This window comes from Adiantum capillus-veneris, chromosome 1 (genome assembly GCF_014529385.1).
Source record: "Adiantum capillus-veneris isolate H3 chromosome 1, ASM1452938v2, whole genome shotgun sequence".
Taxonomy (NCBI): Eukaryota; Viridiplantae; Streptophyta; class Polypodiopsida; order Polypodiales; family Pteridaceae; genus Adiantum; species Adiantum capillus-veneris.
The window spans coordinates 58,589,521-58,613,829 of NC_140931.1; positions in this window are offsets into that span (position 1 = coordinate 58,589,521).

The window sequence follows — 24,309 nt, forward strand, 5'->3', positions numbered from 1 at the left end:
GTGGGTATTTATTTTGAAAAAAAAATCTCTCGACCATCCAAGGTTCCATAGAGACTACACACGAGCTAAACCTTGAAGGCCATCTGTCTTACAAACAGTACGCCATTCAATCCCATTCTCTCTTTCCTCCAATGGCACCTCTTTTTCTGTAGTAAAAGAGGAGACGCACCACCAAAGCCTACACCTTTCGGGCAAGCCAAAAAGAGGTACTTCCATAATCCATTAAGACCTTCAATTTTCAAATTCAAAATCTATTCCAACCCATTTTAATAGACTTGTGGGACAAGAATTAGATACTTTCTTAAGGTCTTCAAAATGAAGCATGCCACTTTCAAGAAATCAAGAGAAGAGAGGTGACATTGACACATGCCGCACCCCCTCACTCTACCTGTTTGGTTGCCCAGTAGGTTGATGTAGTCCTTGAAGCTATTGCAAATGTGGCAGCGTGGAGGGATGTTGCCCTACCTTTGCTAGTAAGCGCTAGATGCACAAGAGGTTGATGTAGTCCTTGAAGGAGCTGCAAATTTGGCAAGGTTGTAGAAAGATGTTGCCTTGCATTTGCTAGTTTAGCTTCATCACTTGGCCACCACAGCATTACTACGATGGTTGCACCACCAGCCCCATCCCATCTGCTAGTTCAGCTTCATCACTTGGCCACCGCAGCATTACTGCGACGGCTGCACCACGAGCCCCATCCCATAGTCCTAGTAGGCATTGATCTGTTTCATTGTGCTGCTACACACGTCGGTAAAGGTCACACACAACATCATCATTACAATAGCCGCCGCCAGTAGAGCCCTCCCCCCCCCCCTTTCTCTTTCTCTTTCTCTATCTTTGTGTGTCCCTAATCCTTTTCCTTCTCACCTCGGTTCTTTGCCACACCATAGCCAAGGTCTCCTCCACCCATCACCTCCCCATAACCATCCCCTACCATGTTTTGCTTCAAGCCACACGCCCTCACGTCACCTCTTATAGCACCCTCCAACAGCCTCCATGCACATCCACAAGCTTCTAGTTGCCCCTTGTTTCACAGCTTTGCCTACCACAGGCTCCCAACTACTGTTCCGATGTCTCCTCTTTTGCACTTTGTAGTGATCCATCCCCGGTCTTGTGTTTCTTACTCCTGAGTTGACCTACTCGACACTACCTCCTTGCAGTCTATGTGTAGAACTGCCCTTGTACCACCTTGCGTCCCCTCCTTCAATGCGGCACCAAATAGTTGTAGCAAGGCATGACGCAATAGTTGTAGCAAGGCATGACGCAAGAGAGAGAGAGAGAGAGAGAGAGAGAGAGAGAGAGAGAGAGAGAAGGTATTTGTGGTCACTAAAATATCTCATATCTTCTATCTCTTCCAACCAATCAAAAATTATGCATTTTACCAAAAATAACCTTCCCTTTTTCATTAGCAAAATGGGGAGGCATCACTAAGGCCTCACCCGTTAGGGCAAGCCAAAAATAGCATATCAATACTTTAAGACCCCCCCCCTTCCCCCCTTAACCTTCCTCCATGCAACCTTTGTTTCCTCAAAGCTTGCGCACATGCTAGTGCAACAAGTAATACCTCGCCATCTCTTGTGCATGCCATACAACAAAGAAGATGCCCCGAGCTCTCAAGGAACACCTTCTACGTCAACATTGGAATTGTGGGGAGCAAAAGACACACACACACACACACACTACATGCAAGCCCCCTGACTTCCTCCACGTCGACTTCTATCTAAAATTTTGGCATCTAATGTAGCTTCTACTTAAGCTTACCTTTTTATCTTTTATTATTTATAGGTTTTTCAATAGGGGCTCCCAACTTGTGTGTGGGTAGGCTATTGGTAAGTTTTAGACGATGAGTAGAGTTTGATGTTAGCATGGCATCCTAAGGTTGTCAGTGCAACCTTAGAATGGATTCAGTAGCTATATTTAAAGAAAGAGAGAAAACGGGAAAAGGGGGATTCCTTCACAAAGCAAGTACCCCCAATGTGATTCTATGCAGTGAGCAATGAAAGATGCCCAATGGCCACATTCCAAACGTTGTTATGCTTTGTACAAACTACATTTTGCTATAGTAAAACCTCCACAAGTATTCCAAGCATGCCTCTAGTTTAAAGTGTAGTGCTACATTTCCTCGCATTGCTGGATGCACATGGTGTTATTCCACAGTTTTGTAGTCGCTATAGTGTTAATGATACTCATGAGCGTCCGTTTCTTTTTTAACAACAGATGAAGCCTATTGTTTGGTTTGATAGTAGCCACTTGCGGTTTATCAGGTTTCTGCCCCACAGGTCCCTGCGAGACATAATACTCAGAAGCAGAAGCTTGATGTTGAATTGTATATTGTTTTATGATATATCAACCATTAAGATAGTCAACTTGTGTCTTTTCTAGAGAGAGAGAGAGAGAGAGAGAGAGAGAGGGTGTGTTGTAGAATTAATATTTTATTCAACAATGCTTTATCTTCTTAGCTAGTTTCCTTAATTCCACCTTGGTATTGTCTTGTCATTTTGCAGACATGGTGAGAGAAGAACGAAAATTGGAGAGCAAATTTGTAATTTCGCAAAATTTGTACAATTCAGTGCTTGTTATCTCCTTCGAAGACATTCCTGCATAGTGTATGACAGGTGCTACAATGGTTGATAGAGATGCTCGAGCAAAATTGAGGAGGAAGAGAGCTAAAAAAGAAAAAGGCAAGGAGATTGATTTGAGTCCCAAGAAAAGAAATAAGAAGGATTGGTATCGTTTATGCATGAGACAACAGAGATCTCTCATGCAAAAAAGTATAAATTAGGGAGATTTTTTATTAAAAAGCATTTTTGGAAAAACTACCTAAGCAGAGAAAAGGAAACAACATTTCGGGTGTTTGGCCCTCTCATGTCAAGAGTCAATTTCTGCGTCGTTTACGAGATATTTCAATTTTTTCGATTTTGTTTTTTTCAGGATCGTCACAAAGGAAAGAAGGAGGAAGAAGATGATTGGTGGACTCTCTCTTAGAGAGTTGAAGGAGGGAAGAAGGACCGAGGGTGGGTTCCCTCTCTTGCTCTAGACAAAGGGGAAGAAGACAACGGAAAAGGGAAGGGTGAGCTCAAGTACAAAGGGAATGGATGTTGATGCTTAGGTTCAACGCCAATCTTTGATCATTAAGGAGCTTGAGTGTATGTTGCCAACAAAGGCTTGAGCATACATAAAAAATGTACTAGGTTACTGATCGGTTGGAAGACCAGCAAAACAGTTGTGCATTGTGTGTTGTTGCTTGAGCTCATGTGGACACCTTTACCTAGGGTTTTGTTTACTCTTGGGTAAAAATGTAGGGTTGATGTGACCGTATGTTGTACAACTTTATTATATTCAATAGATCCAATATTGGATTGGGTATTTGTTGTAGTGTTTCTCTCTATTTATGCTCTTCTCTTTCAATTCTTGTGATCTCTTTATCTATATTAAATTATAATTATCTTATGTGATTAGTAGTTATTTATCTACATATATATTGTTCTCTCTTTGTTTCCACTCTTCTCTGTCAATTCTCTCTCATAGAAGCCCAATGCACTCACGGTCAACCTTAAAGAACTACACACTCAGACAATGCTTGGTGTGTTTGGGCTTGTAATGATGGTCAAAACCAAAGATGTTGTGCTACACTCTTGTGCAAGCTATTATCTTGAATAGTTGGTTGAGCAAGGGGTAATGGGATTGTGGCCATAGATTGTGATTTTCTACAATCATGAAAGTACTTGCAATGATGATATTTGTTACCATATATGTGGTAGTGGTGTGTGTGAACACACTTAAGACCATCCTTTTCCCTCATTAGGAGGTTTTTCCCTTATGTGTTGTATATCACTCTATGGCTAACTTATCTTTCTATTTGCGCACTAAGAAATACACTCTTTGTTGTGTGCCTTGAGCTTCTAATCAAAATTTTGAGCACACTAAGATCTACGAGTTGATCCGAAGTATTACTGGACCTGGTGGCATTCACCAAAGCTCACCCAATTTGGAGAAACAAAGGGTGTTAGCAATGATGGCGACTATGCCCGAATCCTTGCAACCCTAATTCCAACAATTGGTATTAGAGCACGTTGCGTCACAACTTGGAGAGGGTTAATTTTGGTAGCTATTCCACATTAGACTTCAAAGTCAGATGTCAGGTCAGATCAGACAGAACAAACAGAATCAGATTTCAGATGGACAAAATAAAAACAAAATAAGAATAGAGTCAAATATTGACAACCATATATTGGAATTGATGTATTCATATAATGAGCCAATGGAGCTTCATTATAGTCAGAGCAGCAGCTCGACGACTACAAAGGGATAGACAAAATGACCGACAAGTGACAAGTGACAAGAGTCCCCAAAATCAAAGTAGTGGGTCCTATTTGTAGGTACCCATATTGGGTTATGATCGATTGTGCACTATACAATTACTGCCCACTTATACTTAATAATCTGACTATGTACTAGTGCCTCTATGGGGGCAGTTCCCACTATCTACATCCTCCTCTTTCTTTGAATTTTGGCATATTACAAAATTCAAAATCGCGCATTGATGTTAGTGTTTGCGCTTGCTTTTCCTTGGATCCTCTTCATAGTGGCCTTTTGAACTATCTATGGTGGTAGTTGAAGGACTCCGAGTTGGCCATGAGCTAGAGCATGGGGGGAAGCTAGAGCCAAAGTTTTTAAGGCGGGGTGTGGGGCTTAGGGGATAAGATCTTTTCAACATTGGGTGAATTGATCCAACAAACAAGGAGTTTGGGGAGGTGGGATAAGTTGGGTGACGTGTTAAGGTGAAGAGAGAGGGGTTTAATCATGGTGAGAGGGAGATTTAGATTGCGCTAAAGGGTGTAAAAGGGATTTTGACAATCGTGGGTGAGGTTTTAGAAATGGGTTTCTTTTTAAAGAGTGATTCTCTATCATTGAGATTTTTTGGTGGGTGGGGTGCCAGGATTGCCAGGGAATGTAGTTGTACATGTTGAGGCATTTTTTAAACAATGAGAATCAAGAATCCCCTAATGAGAAAAGGAGGGTCCTTCGAAGGAATGAATGTCTAAGGATGGAAGCTTCCATGGTGGAGGTGGAAGGAGAAATTTTGATATGGTCTTGGAGTGGGGAACCATAAAAATTAAGAATTTTTTAAAAGCTTGGAAGAGAGCCATGCCAAATTGCGAAGGCATCATCAATGAACCTTTTGAAGTAGAGGAGTCAGGGATGGGAGGGGAAGTTGATGCTATCCTCTAAGTGACAAAGAAAAAGGCAAGCATAGACAACCGCAAAGTTAGAACCCATGGCAGTACCCTTGATTTGGTGCCAACATTTACCTTGGAGAAGGAGATACAATGATGGTTAAGGACATGAGAGGCCAAAGACAGTATGAGACTAATTTTGGGGGAGGGAAAAATGTGTTGGATAGAAATAGAGAGGACGAGAAAACCTTGCTCAATAGGGATGCAAGGGTATAAAAGTTCAACATCAAAAGTGAAGAGAAGAATATTAGAAGGAAGGATAAGAGAGGAGATATCTTTAAGGAGAGAGAATGAGTCTTTAAGGTATTGTCTATTTTTTAGAAGAATAGGGAGAAGCTGGGTGTGTAGCCATTGAGAGGCATGCTTGAAAATATACCCTTTGTACGAGCAAATAGGGTGCCCTACTAAAGAAGGTTTGTGGATTTTAGGGAGAGGAAAAAAGGGACAAGGCTTAGGTTTTGATGGAAGTGGGGTTAGGATGAAATCCCTCTCCTTAGAAGGGAAAGGAGAGCATTTGGTAACAATGGAGAAGAGGAGAGAGACAACAAAGGAGAAAGGAGCCAAGGAGATGGGAGTATATGTAGATGAATCTAGGAGATGTCTAGAAGCTTCTTCTAGATACCAAGACTTGGATAAGATAACGGTGCCCAAATTTTTATCCGTTTGCTTAATGATTATGGAGGGAACATTTTTAATTGAAAGGAGAGCCTTCTTAAGAAATGAAGGGGGTGAGAAGGGTAAAAAAGAAAAAGAGTCCCAAAGGGTGCTTAGGTGAGAAAAGAGGGGGAAGAAAACATTTTTAAGATTAAGAGAGGGAGAAGAGGGGTTGAGAAGGGAGAAGGGAGATAAAGGAGCTTAAGTTGGTAGCTTCTTTTTAGGCAAGAAAATGAGAGTAAGAGGGAGGGGAGGGGAGGAGGAGACAAGGAGAAATCTATTTAAGGCCTAAACCAAGTAGTTTTTTCACAATGAGAGAGAGGACGATTAGAGAGGTTGTGACAAGCAAGGCTAGTGACCTTGTTTTCTAAAGCAAAAACAGTTTGTTTGCCTAAAACTAACACTTTAAAAAGAGAGGGGTTAGTAAAAAGAATTCAATATTGAATATTCTTTTTGCAACACCAAAAGGAGAAGAAGTGGGGAGTGTATGTAGAAAGGATGGAGAGAAAGGAGGAGGGCTCCAAAAAAGAGGAAAGAGGTGTGGCTTTTTGAGAAGAAAAAATGGACCCATTGAGTAGGGTGCTCAACACCTACATCCTCCTCCATTACAAGGTTTTTGAAAACCTATGTTTTTTAGGAAGGCTAGAGGGGGAATGGGGAGGATAAGAGGAAGGTAAAGCAGAGGGAGGGGTTTGGCTAGGCAAGAGAGAGGTATTAAGGGGGTATTGAGGAGATGTGAGTAAGTGCTGGATAGGTGGGGGAAGAAGGCCCGAAGACGGGGGGGGGGGGGGGTGTTGGCATTTACTAATCAAAGGGGAGGAGGTAGGAGAAGGGGATTAAATTTTCGGTTTTTTGAAGGGTTGGGGGGAGAGGGGGGGGGGGGGGGGGGGGGTTATGAATGGGCTTTGGGTTTAGCAAAAGAAAGGGTAGCTTGTGAGAGAGGGGAATTGCCAATAGCAAAAGATTCTTTTAGAGGAAGGGGCTTTACAAAAGGGGGAAGGCGCTTTTTAATTTTCCAAACGAGTTTTTTTGGGAGAAGAGTTTTCTCATTTGAGAGGTGACCTCATGTTGCACGAGGTCACTCACAATGTCTTCTTTGGGTAGGGCCATAGCTTCAACAAAGAGGATTTCCTAAGATCTCTTTCTAGCATTGTGTGCCGTTGTTTCTAGGGAACTGACCAAACGTGTTTGAAGGATAGAGTTTTGGACAAAAGCATCTAGTTTGTGTTGGGGTATAAAGCCCAATGTGGTCGCCCAGGTAAGTGGGCGGGCCGCCAGGTATGTACACATATTCTTTTGTAAAAACCTAATAAGAACTCACTATGCTCTACACATTACAGTAGAGCGAGTTCACCATATCGTCGTGCTCTTCTTCTCGCACTCTCTCTCGCGTCGCACTTCCGCTCGTACTCCTTCAACTGGTATCAGAGCTCAGATCGAGGCTCGGGGCAGCACTGCAGGAGGCTAGAGTCACCAGCACAGATTGGAGTGAAATTCGACAGGCGAAGACACGGCCCCAAATCCTGTGGGCAAGCCCAAAGGGCTTGGTGTTCTCAGAATTTCATTTTGAGGTCATCTCGGCCACCATTCGGCTTCGACAAAGGTCTGCGTAGGCCATTTTCGACTACGTGGTCTTGGCGGATGCAAATCCGACTCTGCAAATTTGGGGTTTTCGGCCTACGACTGCAGGTGCTGAGGATATCGACACTCCCAGAGTGTTGATTTGTGGCTGTCTACACATCGAAGGACGGCTCACAGTTCTTGGAGGCGTGTCACATACGACACGGGCGCATCTACACACAGACTGTAGGCGACATCCACTAGTTCATCAGGTAGCTTGTGTTTGCTGCTTGATATTCCAGATTTCATCCTGACATTGCAGGTACTTCCACATGGGATGTATTGTTAGAGATGATGTATGCCTGTTGAGGGTTTGCTGACTGTGAGTCACACAGTAAACAACCGCCGCAGCGGTTACAGCATACAGTGGGAAATTTGTGGATGTATGACTTTGTGGGAAGTCTATGTACTGTCAGATTTACTGCAGCCTTTGTTGAGGGTCGAGTGAAGTTTTATTGAGCTGGGGGATTCTCGAATGTTGAGATCCTTTCGGTGATACAGGTCTTGGAGCGATCCCTCGAGCACCCTTAGATAGGCAGCTAGGATGTATTGACTGTGAGTTAGACAATTGGGATTGCATCTTTGCTTTACTGCAGTTGAGGCATTGTCGCAGTCTATACTTATAGGACAGTGACAGGACAGTGAGAGACAGTACAGGTGCAGGACAGGTTTACCCGCAGCTTACAGTGTCAGAGAGACAGTGTTTTTTGGTCTGTTTTTAGTACACCAGAGCCATTTTACAAAGGAGACTCTGCCAAAATTTCTGCAGAATCTGAAGCTTTCTTGGTTCATTTGACAGGTTGATATTGGTTCAGAGGTCAGTTTACAGGGGAAACTCTGCCGAATTTTTCCCAGGAAAGTAAACTACTGTGAAGCGTAGCTATGGCTGGATCACAGGACACCGCTCTTTACAATATCAAGAAGCTGGATGGAACCAATTTCCCATTGTGGAAGAAGCAGATTTGGCACGTGTTGGTACAAAAGAAGTTGATAAAACCTATAAAGCTCAAGGGGATAAAACCAGAAGAAATGGACGAAGATGAATGGAGCGAAATGGATGAATTGGCACTTTCTACCATTATGCTGACTTTGGCAGAAAGCGTTTACTTCAATGTAGCAGACGAGATGTCGGCTTATCAAGCATGGTTAAAGCTGAGTGATCTTTATGAGAAGCAGAGTGCAGCTTCACAGGTATACTGGCTTAAGAAGCTTGTTGACTTGAAGATGAAAGAAGGGACACCTATGTCCAATCATCTGAATGAATTCAACACAATCTACAGTCAGTTGTCAGCTCAAGGTGTCAAGTTTGATGAACCTGTTAGAGCTATGTTCCTATTGATCACATTGCCGGAAAGTTGGGACACTTTTCGCACAGCTTTGAGTAATTCTGCACCTCCAGATGGTTTGAACATAGCAGGTGTAGAAGGAAGTCTGCTTACTGAAGAAACCAATAGAAAGACAATGGACAAAGGCAAAGGAACAGCCTTAGTTGTCAGGGGAAGGACCAAAGAAAAGTACAAAGGTGGAAAGAGGAATCAGTCTCGTAGCAAGTCCCGCAGTGCTAAAGGCAAGAGTGACATAGAATGCTACCATTGTCCTCAGTGAAGATTCAAGAAATAAATGTGACAAACACTGTTGCAGAGGATGACAGTCTAGTGTCAGGAGACATCTACTTCTTGAAGAATACAATGGACTCAGCTCTTCTTACAGCATCTGAAGGAAATGCACTGAGTGACTGGATCATAGACTCAGGGGCATCACTTCATGTGTCTCCAAACAAGGAGTGGTTTACCTCTTATGTGACCACTAAAGATCATGTTCGGCTAGGCAATGGGCAGACATGTGAGATCTTAGGTGTTGGAGATGTTCAATTGAAGTTTCAGAATGGCTCTTCCTTCACGCTGAAGAATGTGAGACATGTTCCCGCAATTACAAAGAGCTTGATCAGCACAGGTTTACTTGATGATGCTGGCTACATCACCACTTTTGGACAGAACATGTGGAAGATATCCAAGGGTTCTATGACAGTAGCACATGGAGTAAAGTCTGGAGGACTTTACATGATTTATGTATCAAATGTCTCTAAAAATGTAATCAATGTAACCGAGCAGCCGAACGTTTCTTTGTGGCATAGCCGGTTAGGACATATGTCCAAGAAGGGAATGGAAATCTTGTCTCGTTCTGGTTATTTGCCTGGCTTTTCATTTAATGATTTTGAATTCTGTGAACATTGTCTATATGGTAAGCAAACACAGCAACCACATAAGCATAGAAGCAGTAGAAGAGATACACAGTTGGCACTTGTTCATAGTGATTTGTGTGGACCTATGCCTAACCTATCTCTAGGGGGAGCTTCTTACTTTATGACATTTATAGATGATTACTCGAGAAAAGTATGGGTTTACTTTCTCAAGCACAAGGATGAAGCGTTTAGTGTTTTCAAAACGTTTGTGACACTTGTGGAGAATCAGAGTGGCAAGAAGCTTAAATGCTTACGCACCGACAATGGTGGAGAGTATGTTTCAAAGGCCTTTCAGGACTTTTGTGAGTCAAAAGGTATAAAACGTGAACTTACTGCTCCTTACAATCCTCCTCAAAATGGTGTTGCTGAGAGGATGAATAGGACCATACAAGAGAAGGTCAGAAGTATGTTGTCTAATGCACAGCTGCCAAATGGGTTTTGGGCTGAAGCTGTATCAACAGCTGTTCATCTTGTAAATAGATCTCCTAGCAAGGTTTTGCAGAAGGATTCAGTGCCAGAGATTGTATGGTCAGGCAAAATGCCCTCATACAAGCATCTCAGAGTCTTTGGCTGTGAGGCATATACTCACGTTCCAAAGGAATTTAGGAACAAACTTGAGCCAAAGAGTAGAAAGTGCATCTTTCTAGGCTATGTTAATTCTGGTGAGATGGGGTACAGACTTTGGGATCCCGAATCCAGAAAGGTTGTCCGCAGCAATGATGTTCACTTTAATGAATCCAAATATCATTCTAAACCAGAGAGGGTTGAGGAGATTAGAAGAGTTGTCTTCCAAGAAGATGGACCTGCACGTGCAAGACAAAATGTCAGGGCTCAAGAGGAGCAAGGACAGGATAGAGTGGAACCACAGGTTGTGGCTGAGCCTGAGCCACCTATTGTGCGTAGATCTGGACGTGTCACGCGACCTCCTGATAGGTTTGTTCCATCTATGAACTATGTCATGTTGACTGATTGCAATGAGCCTTCATGTTACAAGGAAGCAGTGCAAATGAAGGACTCCGGGATTGGCAATTGGCCATGCAGTCAGAGATGACAGCTCTGCATAAAAACCAGACATGGAAGCTAGTTAAATTACCACGGGGCAAAAAGGCTCTACCTTGTAAATGGGTTTACAGGGATAAGATCACCGCTCATGATAGTCAGCCAAAGTACAAAGCAAGGCTTGTTGCCAAGGGCTTTAAGCAAGAACAAGGCATTGACTTTGATGAAGTCTTCTCTCCGGTGGTCAAGATGACTACATTGAGATACTTTCTTGCATTGGTTGCCATATTAGATTTGGTGTTGCACCAAATGGATGTCAAGACAGCGTTCTTGCACGGTGATTTAGATGTGGAAATTTACATGCAGCAGCCAGAAGGGTTTGTTGAGAAAGGCAAGGAAGATTGGGTATGCCAGTTGTTAAAGAGTCTTTATGGCTTAAAACAATCACCGAGGGCATGGTACCATAAATTCCACAAGTTTATGCTTTCTCAAGGCTACAAACGTAGTGAGTTCAATCACTTTCTATATACAAAGAAGGCTAAGGATGGCAGTTGGCTGATCCTTATTTTGTATGTGGATGACATGTTGATTGTTGGCAAGCACTTGGAAGAAATTTCAGCTTTGAAGTCAAAGATGGAAAAATCGTTTGACATGAAAGACATGGGTGAGGCAAGTCATATACTTGGTATGCGCATTGAGAGAGACAGATCAAAGAAGTTGATTTGGTTATCTCAAACAGAGTATATTGACAAGGTTTTGCAACGTTTCAATATGGAGAAGGGAAAGGCACTGAGTGTTCCATTGCCACCATATGTGAAACTTAGCAAACAAGATTGTCCTATGTCTGAGGAAGCACAAGCTGAAATGGATAAGATTCCATATGCGTCTGCAGTGGGTAGTTTGATGTATGCAATGATTTCTACTTGCCCAAACATTGCATTTACAGTGGGAGTAGTAAGTCGATACATGTCAAACCCAGGCAAGAAACATTGGGAGGCAGTGAAAGGAATATTGAGATACCTGAAAGCTACAAAGAGTATGCGTATATGCTATGGGAGTTAGGAGCTAAGTGTAAAGGGTTTTACAGACTCAGATTATGCAGGTGACTTAGACAACCGAAGGTCTACGTCAGGGTATGTCTTTACATTGGCTGGTGGAGCAGTATCATGGCGTTCTAGATTACAGGATTGTGTTACTCAGTCTACGTCAGGGTATGTCTTTACATTGGCTGGTGGAGCAGTATCATGGCGTTCTAGATTACAAGATTGTGTTACTCAGTCTACTACAGAGGCTGAATATGAGAATCAATTTGGCTTAATCGACTAGTAACAGATTTGGGAATCAAAGAAGAGATGCCTGTGTTATATTGTGATAGTCAAAGTGCTATACAATTGGCTCGCAATCCAGTTTATCACTCAAAGACAAAGCATGTGGATGTGAAGTATCATTTCATCAGGGAAATGCTCGAGGATAAGCAACTTCAGCTTGTCAAAGTTCACACCACTGAAAATGCTGCTGATCTACTTACAAAAGGACTTCCCTCAGAGAGCTTTGCGCATTTTCGCAAGCAGTTAGGTGTAGGGTAGTACATCACTTCTCTACATCTCTTGTATATTAGCTTGTATAGTAGCTTCTCTCACACTTAAAGTACCACATTGGACTTTAAGTGGGAAGTTGTTGGGGTATAAAGCCCAATGTGGTTGCCCAGGTAAGTGGGCGGGCCGCCAGGTATGTACACATATTCTTTTGTAAAAACCTAATAAGAACTCACTATGCTCTACACATTACAGTAGAGCGAGTTCACCATATCGTCGTGCTCTTCTTCTCGCACTCTCTCTCGCGTCGCACTTCCGCTCGTACTCCTTCAGTTTGAAGAGAAGAATTCTTCCACACAACAAGTTGGTTGGTCCAAGCTTCGGCTTAAACAGGAAATGGGTGAGAGATCTTACACGCATTCTTCCACAATATCATGAAAAAAATCAAAGAGTTTTCTAGAAGGAGAGATTGGGCTTGTATGTGAACATCAGACAATCAAGCTGGTATTGAATTTTTAGGCTAACAAACTTTGCATTAACAAGGGCTTGGGCACTAGAGTCCTCTAGGGCGAGGCGTGATGGTGTTTCAGGCAAAAGGCTATTGATGGCTTTATTGTTTGCATGGAGATTTTGGAGGTGGAGAAGGTAAGACTTGGCTTTAGAGAGCCTAAGATTGATAGTTTTGAATTATTCTAAGGAGATCGACACAATTTTATTAAACTCTTGAGGCATAGTGATGGCAGGAAGGTTGGGTAGGAGGGAATTGGAGGGGATAGGTTAAGAGAAGAGGTGGAAGAAAAAAGAGGGGAGGGGGTGGTGGTGAAGGAGGAGGAAAAAGTAGCAAAGCAGAAGGGAGCAATGAGGGGAGGATCGGGGAGCACTCCTTTTTTAGAGGTAAGGCCAATGAGTGCATCTGTACTATTGGAGCTTTTGGAGGGGGAGGGGAGAAATCAAATTCTTCCAAAGGGAGGTTGGTAATGAGTCCATAAAGTTCTTTTGGGCTAAAGAGCGCTTTCTTCAAGGAGGAAGAGGGAGTGATGATGCTAGGTTGATTGGGCGAAAGACGAAATGAAGCCGGGAAGGGTAGAGGAAAGAGGAAATGGGAAAGGCAAATGAGGTATTTGGGGAGAGGGAGCCAAGGGTGGAAAGAGCAGTGGTGGAGGGCAAAAGGAAGGGAGAGGTAACAAGGGAGGGTGTAGGATTACTTTGGAGGAGAATTCTCTCTCACTTCCCTCCATGTGTATTTCCTCTATAAAACCCCCTGGTTGTACCAATAAATTCTCTTAATCCTCCCATTGTACCCCTCTTGCGTTGTTTGTTTTCAAAACTCTTATATCCCCCTAGGTGTACCAAAAATTTCTCTTAATCTTCCAAGCGTACCCTTCTTGAACAGATTGCCTACAAAGCCCCTATCTATAACCCTCCACATTCTTGTATAGATGTACACTATTGATGAGCTTAATATAACAAAACATGTTTAGTGTTGCATCTTTGTCCCCCCCCCCCGGACCCTTCCTTTGGCCTTTATTCCTTTTTTTCCCCTTCTTGGTGGGTTTTGTTCGCTTCATTTCTTGCAATCCTTCTTGATGATTCAATATATTGATTCCTGCTCTAGCTACTCTTGACGCTCCATTATCATCTCTGCTTTGTAGGGTGTCAGAGCATTCCATGTTTTGGTATTGGGCACGTACATAGTTTCTTTCCTTTGGTAAGGCTTACTTGGGCTAGATTTTATGAAAAATTGAAGCAGTATGAATCCATACAGTTAGATATGATTGGTTGGCCTTTATCTGGGTTTCAAAGAGGATTTCCAGCATCTCTTTGAATTGTGGTTTAGAGCTAGCTTTGCTGGCCAATTCCTTCTCAGAGATTTTGGAAGCCTTGACTAAGAGTTGTAACAACTCAGTCGTATACTTGATCAAGAGTTGTAACAACTCAGCCGTATACTTGATCAATAGATTGATCTAGCTTCTCCGTTGAGTCATCATTCTTCTAAAATTTGCAAGATCATCTTTCAATTCTATTATAGTGGACTTCTGATCTGCCTCATTTAGTACATTCTTCCAAGCCACCCCAAGCGCCTTACTTTGCTTGTTAAATTTCATGCATCCAAGAGACCTAGGGTGGATGGTGCCTAACCATAATGCATAAGGGGGGGGAGAGGTTTGTAAACAAGCAATGCGACTCCAGTGAATTAGGTTCCAAGATAGATTAGCTTGGACTCATAAACACAATCTTGAGTTAAGCGCAAGTGATCACAAGTTCATAAATAGAGCATTGTACTCAAGGAATAAACTTGGATGGTTTTCCACTGAGAAATGGGCCTCTTTTATACTAGGCCATACACTAGTACATTGCATGTGGGTTTTATGCCCCTTTCTCTCCTTCACTCTCCACCAAACTCACTACAAACTTCAACACCCCCCTCAAAGATACAATCCTTGCATTTTTATGTCCTTTATGCCTACTTCTTGAGTAGCATAGCCTACCCATGGTGCCCTAGACTCCTTTAGCCCAACAATAAACTAGAATAAATGACCATTACTTTCTTTTTCTTTTTGTACGACTGCCACATTTGCTTGTTGCTTCCTGCACTCCCATGCAAAGTGTCTTTTTCTGCCACATCGATGGCAAATGATGTGACCCCTTCCTTTGCCTTCTCCTCATTCCCATCCACAAACTATGATGTTTCGGCCTCCTTTGAAGCCTCCTCTATTGAACAATACTCTCTCTTAGGTTGCTGCTTAGTGTACTGGTCGGTGCTTTGAATCAAACTCTAGGAGCGCTGCTTCAAATTCTTCCAATTTCTTGTCTAAATTATGTAATGTGGATACCAAGGTGTTGAATGGTGGCTTGTCCACACAGTTGAGCAATATTGCAATTGCTTTGTCATCAGGTTCATTCTTCTACACTCCTTGTTGTTGTTGCTTGAGTGCTTTTGAATTGTTGAGATGAGCTACAAGGAACTCGACGCCTCTTTTTTGCAATTTGTAGAATTGCATGAGTAGGTTGATCTTTGAGCATTTGGATGCCGTACCAAATTCTTTGTTTAGAACATCCCAAGATTCTTTATCATCTTTGATGTTGGCAATATAGGAAATAAAGGCATCCCCAACTGATTGTGCTATAAGTCCCAATGCCTTTTGACTTTCAACCATACTCACTGCTACAAATGCATCCTCACGTGATTATATTAAGTGCCACAACCCTTTGCGCATCAGCAAATGCATTGTTTTGCTCTGCCAAGTGAAAAAAGTATTGCCATTAAAGGTGGTGATGATGACATTTTTTTGCTCCATGAGGCAGTCTTACTTGTGACTTGCACAAACAGTGTTTGACCTCTAGGGTGAGCGTGTGTATAACAAATGCTAAAGAACTTATTGCGCACTTGAGAGACCTTTGAGTCTAAACATACAAAGAATAGTGGGTGGTCTTACCGAGTGCATAGTTGCACTGTCAATGTCTAAATCCAAAAATCTTATACAATGGTTCATGTGCCTTAATTGCCCTAGTTTGATATGCAAACCAATAATGACTGAGATCCCATGTAATTAGTGTGCACTTAAAATTCACAATATTTACTACATGACATGGGGATATGTGTTAATTAACCAAATGGGGAACCACCTCCAAGTGATGCATGCTAATAAAAACTTGACGTGGTAAGAAGCATTTAAAAAAAAAACTAAAGCAAAGGCTTAGAGTTTGATGCTAGAGTCGTAAAGTGTAGGATAAGTGGTGGACCAACCAAACTGAATAGGCATTATCCCAAAGAATACGAGCAAACAGGTGGCTATGGAGTTGAATGCGGAGGCTTCGTGTGGATTGCAGAGCCGGAGAGGAGGCTAGAGGCGACAATGGCAGTGGCAGGTGGACCAGCTAGAGGAACAACATGAGGTCAAAGACCAGCTACCAGATTCAGGGACAATTGATGAATTGAGGGATTCTTAGCACTCATCTAATTCCAGGTGCACACAAGAAGAGCAAGCAGAGAGACACTACTGGTCGGATGTAACCCACTGTAGCCAAACCCGTGTGCTGAGGAGAGCGAGGGCAGGAATAAAAAGCATCAGTCAATTGGACGCACATCAACAAAGAAGAAAGTTGAATAGACAATCACTGAGACAGACACTAACAATAATTGGGAAGCAGATATTGATCACTACAATAAGAGGAAGTCTAAAGACAAGAAACCAGTTCATAAGTCCAAAACCAACAATCATGACCATTCAACTAGCCTACAAATATCATTCCCAGTATTCAAGGGTGGTAAAAAGGATGACCCTGATGTTCACATACAAGCCTTTCAGCAATATGCTGAGCTTAAAGATATTGATGAAGATGAGGGGGGAATACTTTCCCTAGATGCTGAAAGAGGCTGCTCGAAAATGGTATTACCATTACCTAGCTTGTCAACTTAGGTCTTATAGCAAGCTCATAAAGGCTTTTAGATTGGAATATTTTGATAATAGAGGAGATGAAGACATTCTATGTGAATTAGACAAGATCAAGCAAGGGAAGCTCTCACTCAGGAATTATGTGGAAAAAATTAAAGAGCTAACTAGGCAACTCTAGGAGCCTCCATTTGAGAATCGTATGAGAGCGTGCTTTTTGAATGGATTCACAAGGAAGAAGCTCAGGGAACATGAGGTTCTAGTGCTAACAAAGAAGTTCAATGACCTAGTGCAATGGGCTTTGAAATTGAAATAACACGCTAAGAAAGAGAAATGTCATAAGAAAAGATAGTCCAGTGATAGCGAATGGTCTACTGAAGCATCGAGTCTAGTTCTAGCTCTAGCACATCTAAAAGTGAGTCAAATGATAAAGGAAAACGGAGGAAAAAGGGATCGCAGACTAGGAAACTGGATAAAATACTAAGGAGATATTTTGAATTGCTAAGACAAGACCTTCAGATGGAAATCTGGTGTTCCAAGTGCAGATCCAAAGATCATAGGCTTGATGTTCAATGATTGCACTTACAAATCTAGAAGCAGTCAAAGCAGATGGAACCAGTGTGACCAATGGTCCAAAGATAAAATGGGCAAGGAAAATACCAAGGGGGTAATGGCCAAGGAAGAGGCAAGGGGAATTTACAAAAGAAATTTGAATTACTATACCTATGGAAAGTATGGCCACTTTGAAGCCCAATGTCCAGATGCTGCCAAACCAGAGACACCTTATCAGAAGGCACCATAACCAATGCTAGTCAAGGTGGTAACCAAAAGTAAGATATTTATCATTGAAGAGGTTCCAGATGATAAGGAGGAAAAGAAAACTATTGAAACAAAGAAATGGGAGCAATAGAGGGTTGTCTAGAAGGCTAAGGGCAAGGATAAGGTAGTGGATGAATGGGAGGAACAATGTGAGCTGGCAACAAAGATCACTAAAAATTTGGGCACAAGAAGCTGCAAGAACAACCATAGTGTTTTGAAGCTCACACACTTCAGAAGCTACCACCCCATCCTTCAAAATCTCGAGAAGAACAACAGACTGAGAAGGAAACATCTGGATTGAATGAGTCCATAATTGTTGTTCTACAGAGTCTAGCCAACAAAGTAAAGCAAGTCAGATCAGATTTGACTGAGGCTAGAGCGATTGGATTGATGAAGGAACAATTAGAGGTTTCATCACAGGTTCAACCAATATCCCTACATGGGTAGTCAACTGAATGGAACTCTGAAGATAGTCAAGAGGAAAAGTCTTCCAGTTCAAAATGTAGCTCTAATAATGAGCAAGACAAGATATATGTCAAGGTATGAGAGAGGATTCAAAAGTTAATGGTTGAACTTGATGATATCATGCAGACAATACCAATAGTTGCAAAGTTCATTAGATAGAAAACGAAATCTGAGGCTAAAGCCAGAGCAATGGACTTGGCAGGCATCAACAGAGATAATGTAATTCCGGTAATTCAGATCGATTACAAGCTCAAAAAGTAATGGGAACCATTGTATGGAGTACTCTTGGATGGGGGAGCTAGTGTCAACATTCTGGGAGAACATCTCAGGCAACGACTGAGAATCATTGAGATGAAACAAATACTGTTCAAAGTTAGGATGACTGACCACAAGGTGGTCCAATCTGCTGGGCTAATTGAAAACATGCAAATAAGAGTGGGTAAGGAAAAAATCAAGACCAACCTTTTAGGATTGGATGTGTAAGGAGAATATGGGATGATGTTAGGCATACCTTGGCTCATAACTGTTGGGGCAATACATGATTATGCGAACCAGACGTTAATTATCCAAGGGGCCAACATGAGAATTCAAATCAAAATTGATAATACTAGAAGCTAGAGGAAGGTTGTTCTGAGACCTGAAGTACTCTGTAAGAAATATGGGACAAAGAAAATTGAGAATATTCTTGCCTCCGTGAATGTTTTCCTTTGACATAAATAGAACAAGAATAGAACTCGATGTTGTATTGATGGACAGGGAGCATGTTGAAAGACAAAGGAAACAATACCCAGGCTAGTTCATGGAGCAGAACTCTCTGGGGAAAGTTCAGTCTAATAGATGGTCGGCCACTAGTCTAGCCAACACAAAAAAAAATTGACTTCAAACTAGAAGAGGAAACCAATTCAACAAACCCTGATGAGGGAAACTTAGGAGCTGAAGAACCTAAAATTTAGAATGGACTTCTATAATTAAGCAATCCATTCAAAGATTATACTGCAATGATTACACAACTCGCATTTGAGCTGAGAAAGAATTAGAGTCAATGGCAAAACAAAAGGGAGGCGGCCCAAACTGGTTGCTTCCAAATGATCAAGAAGTAGAGGAATGGAATATCGACTCAAAAGAGAACCCCGGAATGTTAAAAATCAATAAGCATTCGAAGCTAGAGATCAAGGAGAAAGCTAAGGCACTGTTCCAAAAATACAAGGATGTATTTACATGGAAACCTACGGATTTGAAAGGCGTCTATCTAGAAGTGTGCCAACATCAGATACCATTGAACCCTAATGCTAGACCAAGTCAATTGTAGAGGTACAAAATGAGCCCCAACTATGCAAAGAAAGTCAAGGAGGAGAATCTAGACAATCTTCTCAAAGCAAGATTCATTACAGAAGTGGCAAGTAGCGACTAGTGTGGTAATCTCCAAAAAGAATGGAAACTGAAAGTATTGTGTGGACTACATGAAGTTGAATGCTCGGTTTTTCCATTGCCGTTTACAAATATGATGCTAGATGAGATTGCAAGCCACGAAATGTATATCTTCATGGATGGATACAATGGCTATAATCAATTGAAGATTGCACCTGAGGGTCGCACCAAAACTACATTCATCACTTAATGGGGAGCATTTATGTATATGGTTATGCCATATGGGCTTTGGAATGTTCCAGCAATGTTTTAGAGATGCATGATGGAAATTTTCAGTGAGTTTCTTTATAAGTTTTTGGCCATGTTTGTGGATGAATTTACTATTTTCTCCACGAAAGAAATGCACTTATTATTTTTTGCGATGGTCTTCAAGAGGCAGACAGAAGAGGATTTGCCTGAATCCCTTCAAATTAGTGTTCATGGTTTGGAAGGGACAACTTTTGGGACACATTGTTTCCAAAAATGGGATTGAGATGGCCAATGACAAGGTTAAGTGTGTATAGCATGTCAAAGCACGAAAAACAATCTCTAAATAGAGTTCCGTTCTAAGATATATCAACTTTATAGGAGATTTGTTCACATGTTTGCAGCTAAGGCATTGTCTCTTTATGAATCGAACAAGAAAGAAAACACCTTTACTTCCTTTGTAGTTGTACTTTGAAATAACTCAACATCCACTAGCTTGTCTCTTAATGATGTTTGTGAACACCCCTTTGTGCTTTTGGAAAGGAAGTCTACACCACAATGTGTTCACCCTGGCTTGTGGAATATCTAGAATTAAAATTCAATTGAAAACACCATCCATGTGATTAATCTTCCTTGTATAATAACCTAGTTGATAAAAATCAACATAGCGTGATGATCTATATAGAAATGAAATAATTTTTCTAGTAGATAGTGTCTGAATTTGGTAGTGTTGAATACCATTCCTAGTGCTTCTCTTTCAATAGTAATCCTTGTTCAGCTGAACTGAACTTGTGAATGACAAAGTAGACTGGGTAGTCAGTCTTCCCATCAAGCTAGGCCAGGTTAGCTCCCATCGCCATGCCAGAAGCATCTACATGCACATGGAAAATCAAATCCCAGTTTGGTTGGCAAAGGACTGGTTTCCTATTGATCACCTCCTTTAAGCACTGGAAACTCTATCCACTTTCTTCAAGCCCCATACCCAAAGTGGCAAGATGTTTACGATTTCCTTCAATTGAGGGGGGGGGGGGGGGGGGGGGGGGGAATGAGAAAGAAAAAGTACTTCATCATGGACACATGTTATGTCATCAAGTGGGTTGAAGCCAAAGCTTTACCAGATAACACTGCCAAATCACTATATTCTCATATGAGAGCATCATATGTAGATATGGATGTCCAGTAGAGATAGTCTCAGATCAGGGGGCACACTTTATCAATGAAAGTGTTGGAATTAGGGTTGCAAGAAAACACACACAGCTTGGAGAATATGAAGGAAGCTCATGGCACACAACAGAGATTGTATTACTTAGTGTGCAATGGAAATATGGATAGCCCTAGAGTGATGGGCGTATATACAATGCACGGGGGAAAAAACCTCCTAATGAGGGAAAAATGCCCCAATGGTCCTAAGTGTGTTCACACATATGACTACCACATGTATATGGTAACAAATCCCCCCTGGGAGTGATACGGTGAATGAGAGCTAGCACATAGAGTATAGGGAAGTGCCATGCTGTGTGAGGACATGATCAGCCCACAAAGGGGAGTAAGCCCAAATCTTTGCGGAAAGCTTCAAGCTTCTCATGAGACAATGGCTTTGTGAAAAGATCTGCAAGGTTGTCTTGTGTTGGCACATAAGCCAAGCTGATCTCTCATGCTAAAAGCCTCTCCCTAACACAGTGGTAATGCACCTCAATGTGCTTTGTGAGAGCATGAAAACGTGGGTTCCTCGCAACTGCCAATGCGCTTTGACTGTCAGTGTAGATTCTATTGGCAGTGTCCTATCCAAAACCCAAATCAACCATAAGGCGTCTGAGCCATACATACTTAACCGTAGCTGTGTAGATTGCCCTGTACTCAGCCTCACAACTGGAAGTGTGCACAATAGGTTGCTTCTTGCTCAACCATGAGATACATGAACTACCAAGCACGAAACAAAAACCACTTGTGGACACTCGCATGTCAAAACAACCAACCCAATCTGAGTCCAAAAAAGCATGTAAGTTTGGCGGCAATGATCCCCCCTTGGGATAAAACAAGCCAAGATGTAAAGTGCCACTGAAGTAGCAAAAAATCCTCTTGACAGCTTGCCAATGCTTAGACCCTAGGCTATGCATGAATCTGCTGACCTGTGAGACTACAAACAGAATATTTGGCCTCGTGTTGCATACATAAATAAGGTAGCCAACAACAATTGGTAAGAAGTGATATCGACATGATCATCAGCATCATGAAGAGTCAATTTCAAACTTGTTTCCATGGGAGTGGCTATAATATGTTTGCAATCCTCAAGTCCAAACTTACATAGTAAGGTCTTTATGTAACTTGTCTGACATAAGGCAATATCACCTTCACACTGCTTTCATCTTGAAAGCCCAAATAATGATGCAACAACCCCAAATAATGATGCAACAACCCCAAATCTTTCATCTTGAAAGTAGCATTCAAATCAGCCTTAAATTTAGCAATATGTCTCTCATTTGGTCCAATGATCAACAAATCATCCACATAGAGAACGACAATGAGAAGTACATCACCCTTACGCGTCACATACAATGTGCTTTTTATTGGATTGTTACAAAAGCCTCATTTGACCAATTGAGTGTCAGCCTTCTCATACCAAGCACGAGGAGATTGCTTCAACCCATACAAATCTTTGTTACATTTGCACAGTTTATCCTCTTGTCCTTTCTTGACAAAACTGTGAGGCTACGTTACGTAAACTTCCTCAAATATGTCACCATTCAATAAAGCAGTAACACTGTTTGACTGATGTACATCCCAACCAAAATGAGATGCCAATGCACATAAAAAATGCACAGTATTCATACAACAAGTGGGAGGAAAAGTCTCTTAATAATCTATGTCTTTTTGCTGTGCATAACCCTTTGCAACAAGTCAAGCTTTATAGCAATTAATCTCACCATCCGGCTTGCGTTTCAACTTGTAAACCCACTTTGTACCAATGGCATTTTGCCAAGAGGAAAATCATATAAAGTCCATGTGTCATTTTCTATAAGTGCATCATATTCTGATTGCATGGCAGAACATCACATAAACTAGACACAGCTAAAGCATAACAATCTGATGCATAAGATGCATGGCGAGAACCTGAACGAGTATGACCAGGCAAAGGTGCATCCAATTTACTGTCATGCAAAGTATGCACCAGCCATTTAGGCATACCTCTAGCTTGCTCATTCTTAGACCTTTCCTCATCAAGTACATCATGTACATCTGCATTAGTAATAGGCTGATCTATAACATTTTCATAAACCCCCATAGACTGTACATTTGCCTCATTGAAATTTACATTCAAACTTCCACCACTGAAAAGAGGCAACAAAGTGTCATAAATGTCTTGTGAGCTTACATGACTGTCTCTAGTACATGGCCGCAAGGGTTGAACAGAATCTTCCACAAACACAACATCCTATGAAACCAAGATACACTTTGTTTGCGGATGATACAACCTGTAACCTTTGCTTTCAACATTATAACCAAAAAAAATACATTTGAAAGCCTTATCATCCAATTTTTTGCACTGCGTTTGTGGCACCAAAGAATATGCCAAACAACCAAAAACACGCAAGTCCTCAATAGAAGGCTTTCTATCATGCCATGCTTCATATGGATTCATAGATTGCAAAGCTTTTGTAGGACACTTGTTAAGTACATAAGTGGCACACGTAATAGCCTCAAGCCAAAACAAATGTGATAAAGCTTGACTTTTGACCATACATCTTGCCATTTTCGTAAGAGACCTATTTTTCCTCTCAACAACACCATTTTGTTGAGGTGTATACGAAACTGTACATTTGGTGTTTTATCCCATGACTAGCTAGAAATGCAGTAAATTCATGAGACATATAATCTCCCCCTCAATCAGAATGGAGGGTGTCCATAGTACATTTTGAGACATTTTCAGTCATAGCCAGAAACTGCTTGAATCACAAAAACACTTCGGACTTCGCCTTAAACAGATACACCCATGCATGCCTTGAGTAATCATCAATGAAAGTCACGAAGTAAAGGTAATTGCCCAAGGACGAAATTTGCATGGGCCCACAAACATCACTATGCACAAGCTGCAACTTGCATGTGGCCCTAATTGAACCATCCTTTGGAAATTTCAACCGCTGCATCTTACCCAGAATACAGCCTTCACAAACATGTTTGATAGGTACTTCAAGAGGCGGAAAGAAGCACCCATATCAGACTTTTGCAAATGCAGCAAACTGACAAAATTTAGAGGCCCAAAATGTGCATGCCAAAGTTTTGCATCTGAAATAACGTTAGAATCCACAAGTGCATTTGCAAAATTCTACCCACACTTGTTGTACAAAGTGAGCTTATACAGCCCATGACATAAAATGCCAGATGCAACAATTTCATCACCAAAACTGCGATCATGTACTGAACATCTGTCATCCACAAATTTGAATACAAGACCAAGTCTCGCAAGTGCAAATATAGACAAAAGATTCTTCTTGATCCCAGGTACATAGAGTGCATCAACAAGTGTCACAAAGAATTGTCATTTGCAGTAGTTAACACAATTTTTCCAACTCCCTTGACCGGTTACAAGGCATTATTGGCACAAGTGACTGAATTCCCATGAGGGACATCCTGGAGAGAGGTAAACAAGTCACAATGAGAGGTAATGTGCTTTGTAGCACCACTGTCAAAATACCACACATGTGAATCTGCAGCAACTAGCATGCATGCACCAT